Source organism: Melitaea cinxia, chromosome 24 (assembly GCF_905220565.1).
Source record: "Melitaea cinxia chromosome 24, ilMelCinx1.1, whole genome shotgun sequence".
Classification (NCBI taxonomy): Eukaryota; Metazoa; Arthropoda; class Insecta; order Lepidoptera; family Nymphalidae; genus Melitaea; species Melitaea cinxia.
The window spans coordinates 1,564,699-1,574,481 of NC_059417.1; the positions used below are offsets into that span (position 1 = coordinate 1,564,699).

The window sequence follows — 9,783 nt, forward strand, 5'->3', positions numbered from 1 at the left end:
TTAGTTTGTTTTATCTTATAACTTTATATGAAGTATAAGTATGTTAAGGAAGAGTGACTCCTTCTGGCACGGGAGGTTATTGCACTCAAAAGAAGAAGTCAACCTTTGTGTTATTATTGTAACGTGTTGGTTATTGATGAAATAAACATTTTATTTGATTTGTTTTATATTAAAATTTTCATAATCATCATTTGTATACAAAATATCTTTAATAAAAAAGATTTAGCTATAGGAATATATATTTATAAAAAAATTACAAAATAATATTTTTTTTTATTTCCCCATTAAAATGTTAAAAAAGGATTAAAATAGAAATTTCGATTATATTGATTATTCATAAGCAGGGATTTTTTCCTTTTACCGACGGGTATTTTTTTTTAAATTAAAGTAATCAATGTCCACGGGCTCTCAATCGGCCATGCCTTGTTTTTGAACGTCATGCATTAGGAGATATTTAGAGCAAGTATTACGTGACGCAATTTGGGTGGAGGGTATGTCTTTTTACGTATTAGAAGTAATAAGATTTTTAAGCAACGCCTTATTAAATTTAATAGCAAAAGCATGTTTCTGTTATTTTATTATTATTTTTTCTAATGTAATTTTTGGAGTATAATTTTTTAAGGCCTGTGGTACAAGAAAACAATAGGGTGAATGAAAATTGTGAAACGGTAACGATGAGCAGTAATGCTAAGAGTTACGTTTTATAGTACTTTTAGCTGTATATTATAGGAACTTACCATAGGTATAACAAACTTACTGTACCGGTGCGAATAGCCAACGTCAATTTATATTTGATTTGAGTTTTTTTTTAATTTAAATTAATTATATTTAAATCTATTGAATACAACATTTTAAATTTCAATTTTACATTTATAAGTCGTAAACTTAATTGAATTGTCAACTGTAATATAGGACATTATGTGACATATTCAGCCTAGCCATAAAAGCACCAAAATTAAAATAGCAAAAAAAGTCCAGTTGCATGACTAAGTTGACACACACACACACTTTCATTTTGTTATACCGTCAAATTCAAGTCTTTTTGAAAACATTGTGAAATTAAAATATCTATCTGCATCCCCACCGGCAGAAAAAAATAAAAAATACTAGTTATTTTATCAAACGCTGCGTATCTTAAAATATAATTAACTCGAAAAGTACTCGTTAGATCATAATTAAATTTAAATGAAAATAAGGGGCCACGTGGCAGTGGTGCGTGTCGCTTTCGATTAAAACAAATATCAACGAAATCGGTCCACCCAGTCAAAAAGCCTCCTCCTTTTTTGGAAGTTAAAAAAAGGAATGATCGAATTGGTGCAGTTATTTAAGCTATGCGCGTAAATACGTTTCCTTTTTTTTAATCTCGAAGATCAATAAATAAAGATTATTTTGTACGAATAAAATGTTTAATACTTTTCATTAATTCGTCATCGGTTTCCGTGGTGTAGCGGTTATCACATCTGCCTAACACGCAGAAGGCCCCCGGTTCGATCCCGGGCGGAAACAAAGAATTTTTTCATGTCAGTAAGTATATTTAACTATTTTTTTTCTTATAGTTTTGTTATTCTTTAAATTATTTGAAATAATATAATAAAATGGAGTAATTAAAGTCTATTTTTTTATGTAAGATCGGCAAGCAATCGTACCTACGGCTCACCTGATGGCAAACGATTATACCATCAGGCATTACGTAGGTTAAAGGCGTCTGCCAATACCAGAAGCACCGCAAGCACGTTGCCAACCCCTTCTCCAATTCCGCCCAGGAGCACAATACACTGCTTGAAAAGGAAAACAGCGTTATTTAGGGTTATTTGCTTAAATAAATATTATAAAATATTAAGAAACTTATGTTCATTATAGTTATTTACGAATTCATTAAAAATCTATAAAAAAAATTAATTAGTACGTATGTTTTATTATATATATTACTATATACTTTTACTTTTTAGTTACTATATTTAATACACGTAAACAAGTTTTAATACGGTAGCATGCCATCTAGCGGAATGAACTATAATCGAAGAAACTCAGACAACATATATTAATAATCTGATATCTCTACTCGCCACTAGATGGCAGCCATACGTATTATTTTAAGACAGAATTAGGCAATGTACGTAGTTATTCGCGATTTTAATATAATTAGGACACAAAAATTGATTTCTTTTTTTGCTTAATTTTTTATTTTTACCATTTTTTAAAGATAACCATAAATCCCTATTATATAACTAAGCCTTTTGTGGCTAATAAGTTTTTTTTTAAACTTAAGGTTAACATCACACCAGTTAACTTTTTTGAGTAGCATAAAGCAGTTAGTTACTTTTGTGGGTTTTGTATAGTGAGTGAGAAAGCCGGAAGTTATTACTCGTCCTTTTGACGTATTTCTTTTTCTAAAGAAAAATACTTAATTCAATTAGGCTTTAAAAGCACTTTTAACCGACCTCCAAAAAAGGAGGAGCTTCTCAATTCGATTGTATTTTTTAATGCATGTTACCTCATAACTGTCGACTGTTGTACTGATTTTGATATTTTTTTTTAATCGAAAGGTGGTGCTTGTTATGTGGTACGATTTAAATTTAATTGAGATCTAATGAGTACTTTTCGAGTTTTATCTAATAATGCATTTACTTGACTATTTTTTCGTCGACCGTCGTTGTATTATACCGCATAACTTTTCATTGGGCACACTGATTTTTATGATTCTTTTTTAATTCGAATGCTGATACTTGTTTTGTAGTTCCATTTAAATTTGACCACGATCTGATAAATACTTTTTGAGTAGATAATCATTGATAACGCGTATTTACTTGACTATTTTTTCGTCTATTAGCTGTCGATGTAATTGAAGTTGGTTCTGTTTTTCGTTTGCGAGCAAATACAATTATGAATCATAAATTTACAAATTAATTGACATTTAAAAAATATTATCTCCTATGCATTTATGTATGTTAAATTTCAAAGTGGGTAGATACACATTTTGGTTAAAAAAACATAGCCACAATTTAGACGGGAAATGTTATAGACGAACAGCAAAAAATTAAAAAATAACTTAGCCAAGTTAGTTTACACAATAATGCGATCATCTCTTTTCTTCGACCTGCAATGTCACACATATACCCTCGATATAATGCAAATATCTCACGCGTTATGATCTCCTGGTACTAACGCAATGTTCCGTAATTGTTAATTATAGTTTTTATCATTTTAATTATTGTAGGTACTAAGTAATGTAATGAGAACTAAGTTAACTAAGCAGAAGTTAAGAAAAATGTAATTTTTTTTTATTTCATGCACGTATAGCTGTTGGTCCCGATTGTTATTATGGAAACTTCTGGGTGTTTGTGCTCGTGTATTGCGTTTCTGTACCCCTGACACAGGGGAAATTCTACTGGGTGCCATTGAGTGTGACGCGGTTATTTATTTATTCATATTGGCAGTCTCGGAAAATTTGATAGCTATTATCACGCATAGTAAAAAAATTAACCGTCTATGCACAGGTGATCAGCGTATTAAATAAGGCTTTTTATCCATCTCCGATATATGAAAAAAAGGTTGTCCAGATAGAATTTACACTGATTAATTATGACTATTACTGATGATTATTATTGATTAATTGATGATTAAGGTCATTTCTTAAGTAACTTCTAAATAAAGGGATGTGCTAGGTATTTTCATAAATTTGAATTAAATGAAAAAAATGTAACTCATGCCGAATTGATTGTTACCTATATTGCTTACTTACATTATTAGTGATTGTCTATGGTAACAACCGGAACCTATGGCTTATATGTGTTCTCCGAGGCACAGTGGGGAGATAAGCATTTATTAGATTACTCAATTATTATTTAATATCTTAAGAATTCTGTATATAGGTTAAATGTTTATCTATAATAATACAGTAGTTATAAACGCGAACAAAACCGTTCTGATCGTCTTGTATTTGTAATATTATCAAATATATAAAATTCTCGTGTCGCGGTGTTTGTAGTTAAACTCCTCCGAAACAGCTTGACCGATTTTCATGAAATTTTGTGTGCACATCGGGTAGGTCTGAGAATCGAACATCTATTTTTCATCCCCCTAAATGTTAGGGGTAGTCCACCCCTTTATTTTTTTTATATTTTAGATAATTTTTTTTTATTTTTTTATGATACAACATTAAAAAATACATAAAAGCCTAAATTATCAACCCTCTACGATCCACCCCTATTTTTAAATAGCGTTTAGCGGCAAGACAACGTTTGCCGAGTCAGCTAGTAAACCTATAAAGACTTATTGGTTAACCCCCCGTACTGGTGTACTGTTTCTAGGTTCCTTTTGCTTGGAATTTTCTTTAAAGAATGTTATTGCAGAGAGCATGTATGAGGAAAAATTTTTTATGCGACTAGGTCGACAAACAAGCGTCCGACCCACCTGAAGGTAAGCGATTCCGTAGCCTATGCAACATAACAAGCATTGCAAGCGCATTACAGTTTCACCACCACCTTGGAACTTATAAAGCCGACCGATAGCGGGATAATCATCCAACTGCTGGCTTTGAAATACACATGCTGAAGACGGGCAGCAGCGTCTTCGGTGCGACAAAGCCACTACGGTCACCAACCCGCCACCGCCCCAGTGTGGTGACTATGGGCAACACACATGAGTTCACGCCATTTTTGGCGCAAACTTGTGGAGGCCTATGTCCAGAAGTGGACTGCAATAGGCTGAAATGATGATGATGATGATGATATACATTTCGACCATTCATTTTTATAGATTTATCGAGTAGGAGAGGAGATTAATGCGTAATTAAACAAATTATATTCCCCGCTGAACTCTAAAATAGCTCGTACACGTGACACGGCTGTGACGAAGAGAACTCGTGAGAAAAAATATAACCGACGTCAAGTCAAAGGGCGCCTGCTACATTATTATTAATTAAAAGTTTGTATTTTATATTAATTGACATTTATATGGCATTACCATTACTAATAGCTAACTTACTGTAGTTATCACAACTACAAGAAAAGTATAAAGTTACTGGTATTATAAGCTAAACTTTAAATCGATTATTATGACGTCACAAGTCGTTTCTTCCGAGGATCAATTTGTGACTACACTTATACTAATTACGTAGTAACTATAACTACCATCTTCTAATATATAAAATTCTCGTGTCATGGTGTTAAACATTGAACTCCTCCGAAACGGCTCGACCGATTTTAATAAAATTTTGTGGGCATATCGAGTAGGTCTGAGAATCGGCCAACATCTATTTTTCATACCCCTAAGTTATAAGGTGAGGGGATTAAGCGGGTTAATAACATATATGGCAAAACAACGTTTGCGGGGTCAACTAGTAGCTATATAAGTATGGAACAATAGGCATATATGTTAAACAATTTAGTTTATGACGTCAGGCTTTGCCTTTACTAATTACTAACTTACTATAACTGGTATAACTACAGTATAATTATGAAATTAATTGATGAAATTAACTTAATTACTCTTTGAACCCTATGGTCTAAGATACGAACTAGACGTGATCTTCACTCATCTCCATAATGGATAAAAATTAAATAATTATTTTCTTTAGTATGCTACAGATTAATCGCGTAAAAATTGGTTGAAAAATTCCTGACCAGGCTGTAATATATTCAGCAAACACTATTCAAACTAGACTTTTAGCAGGAAACCCGATGTCATCGTATTTGCGACGAAACAGCGCTCATTTTGATGTAAGATTTATTTAACATGTGGATGAAAATATCTAGAACAATATATATTATTATACCTGTTTATACCTGCCACCCAAGGAGTTAAGCCGGAATAATAATAAAGTGTTATGTGGCAGTGGCATCAAAGAATATAGCCGTAATCGTAAGAGGCGACTAAGGGATAATACAGTTCCACTACCACCTTGGAACTTAAGAAGCCGACCGATGGCGGGATAACCATCTAACCGCTGGCTTTGAAAGACACAGGCTGAAGACGGGCAGCAGCGTCTTTGGTGCGACAAAGCCAGCCCTGCGTGGTGACTATGGGCCAAACACATGAGTTTACGCATTTTTGGCGCGAACTTGTTTAGGCCTATGTCCAGCAGTGGACTGCAATAGGCTGAAATGATGATGATGAATAATAAAGAGCCCATCGTTTATATTTTCTACAGACCTCAAAGTGACGGTAGGTATTTTTACTCATTAACTCATAGGTAGGTACATTTTTCAATAAAGATGAATTTTTCAATTTTGAATTAAATTTTGCCTGGTCAGGTTTTTTACTAACTAGCTCGGCAAACAAGTTTATAGCTCATCTGATAGTAAGCGATTACCTGCAACACCAGAATCATCGCAAGCGCGTGGCCAACTCTACCCCCAATCCCCCCAGGAGCTCTGGTCACCTTACTCACCACAGGAACACAATACTGCTTGGAAGCAGTCTTATAGCTGTGATCTTCTTAGGTTGATGTGCCTTTGTAGTCGGCTACAACTAATCACAGTAGGTACACTGGATCTATAAAGTTTCTGTGATATTATTTAAAAAATCACACTATTACATAAGCAATGAACTTAAGAAGCATTAATGAAATCTATTAGGAATCCACAGATAGGAAAGACATTATGATGCAGAGTCAAGAACGTCATCCATTTTGAAGTCGAGTAAGGAATTTGCGATGTATTTCCGTCCATCATATTAGTGATGTCACATCCGTTCGTATATGTACAGTCCACCTGATAAGTGGTCGATTCTGTGGTAGAGATGTTTCCCCAGTTGCACTCCTCCAGATTTTGACCAAGATACCTACTGGCCCTACCTCGATACGTACAAAATTTATATAGTAGGGATAGTTTTAACTTAGTTAGTTACAGTTTAGTATACATATCTTTATGACATTCAAGACATTTCTAGAATTCAAAAACACTAGTCTCATGTCTTTTACTAGCTCTTTCCCCGCGGTTTCACTCGCAGTAATTTGAGGAAAAATATTAAAATATTATTAAGCCATTACTTAGCAACTCGAGCGAATTACCCGCGCAGAGCGACGCGGCTTCGTTTCATTTGATTTTACATTACCTCCTAAATTACGCGTCCAAATTAAACGTTATAAAAGAAGAAGTTTATCTTCATAAAATTGACTTCTTGATGAAATGTTTTTTATTCGTAATGATTTATATTCCTGGCTAATACGAATGCAATAAAATCACCTTTTCATTTTTCGTGATCATCATTCATTGATATCGAAAGATGTCAATGAAAATTTTGTTACAAAAGAAATACTTGTAATGATTAACGTATTTATTTGAACTAGTGGTCGCCCAGAGGTCGAAATTCGACAATAATTTAAAATTTAAATTAAAGAAAACCAAAAAATGATGAAAATATAGAACCTTTTTTTTTAAATTCCATTTGCCTACAGACTGACAATTAACAAAAGTAGTGTGTGTAATGCATTTTTGTATTGATTTATTTAATATATTTTTATGAATAACTAGCTGACCCGGCGAACTTCGTATCGCCTAACAGTCGATTCTTTAATTTTATTAATTTTTTTTTTAGAATTTTTCTCTCCGTAAGAACCATCCTCGTACTTCAAGGAATATTTTAAAAAAATAATTTGCGAAATCGGTCCAACCGTTCTCGAGTTTTGCGCTTAGCAACACATTCAGCGACTCATTTTTATATTACCTATAGATTAAAAAAAAAATATTCATATCATATAAACTATAAGTGTATGAAATTTTATACTTCCCCGTCAGTGCATTTTTCATAAAAAGGGGTACAAAATTTTTGCTTCACGTATTAATGTATAGGATAAAGATTTATACCGTGACTATAAATCCACTTTCGCAATTATGCATTATTTTAGAACAAACTTGATTACCATAAAAAAGTTTATAATGAGTTAACCTTAAGATACAGACGTATCATGCTGTCGCGGACTTTTTTTAGAGCTTTTAATGGCGATCAATTCCGTCATACATAATTTTTGCGTATGTTTAACCGTTTACGCAGCGTACGTAACGGAAGCTCAAAAAAAAAAACGTACCGTGTCGTAAAATTTCTTATGCTCAACTATTGATCGTAGCAAATATCATATAGCCTTTCTTCCTTCTTATCAAAAAATTTAAAATTCGAATAAAAAAAAAACAGGCAAACTCTTTGGTTTATAATATTAGTACATACAACAAGTTTCTAGTAGACTTTAAATACATCTATAAATTAGTGTTATCTCCGCACACTTCTTATATAATATTATATTAAAAAAATAATGCGAACCTATGCATATTTATCAACACGCATACAGGCATCGGTATCTCGTTATGTGTGTGTGCGGCCCAATGTCGTAATCCCTTAAATAGGGCAGGCCCACTAATAGAAAGAAACAGGGCCGGCGTTTGATGATAATCTATTTATTTATTTTATTTTATGCGAGATTAAGTGTATTTACTTGCTTTGAAAATTATAAAAATTAAAATCAATTAGATCAAGTTATTGAATTTACTTGTTTATCTACATTACATACATTTTATGTAAGTCTTGCAACAGTATTTTATATCATGTAAATTGTGTAATGACGTAATATAATATGTTGATAGTAAAATCTTTAAAGCAAAAGTTTATTTTATTATTTTTAGCGCATTTAAAATAAAAGCTTGTTTTTTAAAGTTTTGTACTTTATTAATTTTTGCTTTTTACTTATCGCTGGACAGGTTTCTCAGTATAGTGTTCTCTACAAATCCTTTCATTTGATAGTCATAATATAGAAAAATATAAAACTTGCCGTCTTTAGACAGCATCCAAATTGGGTTTAGGGTAGCGTTACACTATTTTTTTTGAGTAACTTTCTGCAAGCCATTTCTTTTGATACCAGTATTTTAGGAGTGCATTAAGAATAATTACTCCGCAATCTTCGGTCACAAGGACTAACAACCAGACCGGAAATAAATACAGGGTTCGGCACTCGAAGTGTTACTAACTTTACGTTGCCATTGCAAGTAAACTGTTTACAGTATGCCGCCCATTTTTTCACATTCCTTAGTCTATTGTATTGTTAATAAACTTACAAAAGCCTGTTATTTTTCGTCGTTGTTAAAAAAAGTTTTGCAGATGGAAGTCGAAACAGAACAGTGTCATTTCTTTGTATTTGGCTGGAAAATCGCAGTCAGTCATCGTTAATGAGCTAGGACATTTACATTTGAACAAAATGTTTGTGTATCGGACCATCACGCGTTACAATGATACGGATAGCATTAAAAAGCGCCATGGAGGTGGACATCCAACAACAGCAACATCATCAGAAATGGTTCGAAAGGTAAAGGCTAGAATTGAACGAAATCCACGACAAAGCGCAGTTAAATTGGCGAAAAGTCTTAATGTATCTGCCCGGAGCATAGGACGCATATTGAAAAATAAACTTCAACTGAAGCCCTACAAATTACAAGAAGTGCAAGACCTAACACTTGTACAAAAGGCAACTCGTCTAAAAAGAGCTAAGAACTTAAAGCACTTGCACGTTGGTGGCATACTTGAAAATTTGGTATTTTCCGATGAAAAATTTTTTACGGTTCAGCAATATGTGAACAAACAAAATGATCGCGTATGGTTAAAGTGTAAATCAAATGACAATTTAGACCAACGAATTGCCTTGCGAAAGCAAGCACCAGCGTCTGTGATGGTTTGGGCTGCGGTAACTGCCACGGGACGCTCACCTCTCGTTTTCATTGACCAGGGTGTAAAGATAAACCAGCAGATCTACCGTAAAAACATTTTAAACGATGCTTTGTTACCTTGGGCACGTAA

At 33.3% G+C, this 9,783-nt stretch overlaps 1 non-coding gene across 1 annotated transcript; it reads left to right on the forward strand.

The window, feature by feature from the left end:
* Positions 1-1,433: 1,433 nt before the first annotated feature.
* On the forward strand, positions 1,434-1,506 carry Trnav-aac. The gene has a single exon. It is a non-coding gene; the product is annotated as a tRNA-Val (tRNA).
* The last annotated feature ends 8,277 nt before the right edge of the window (positions 1,507-9,783 follow it).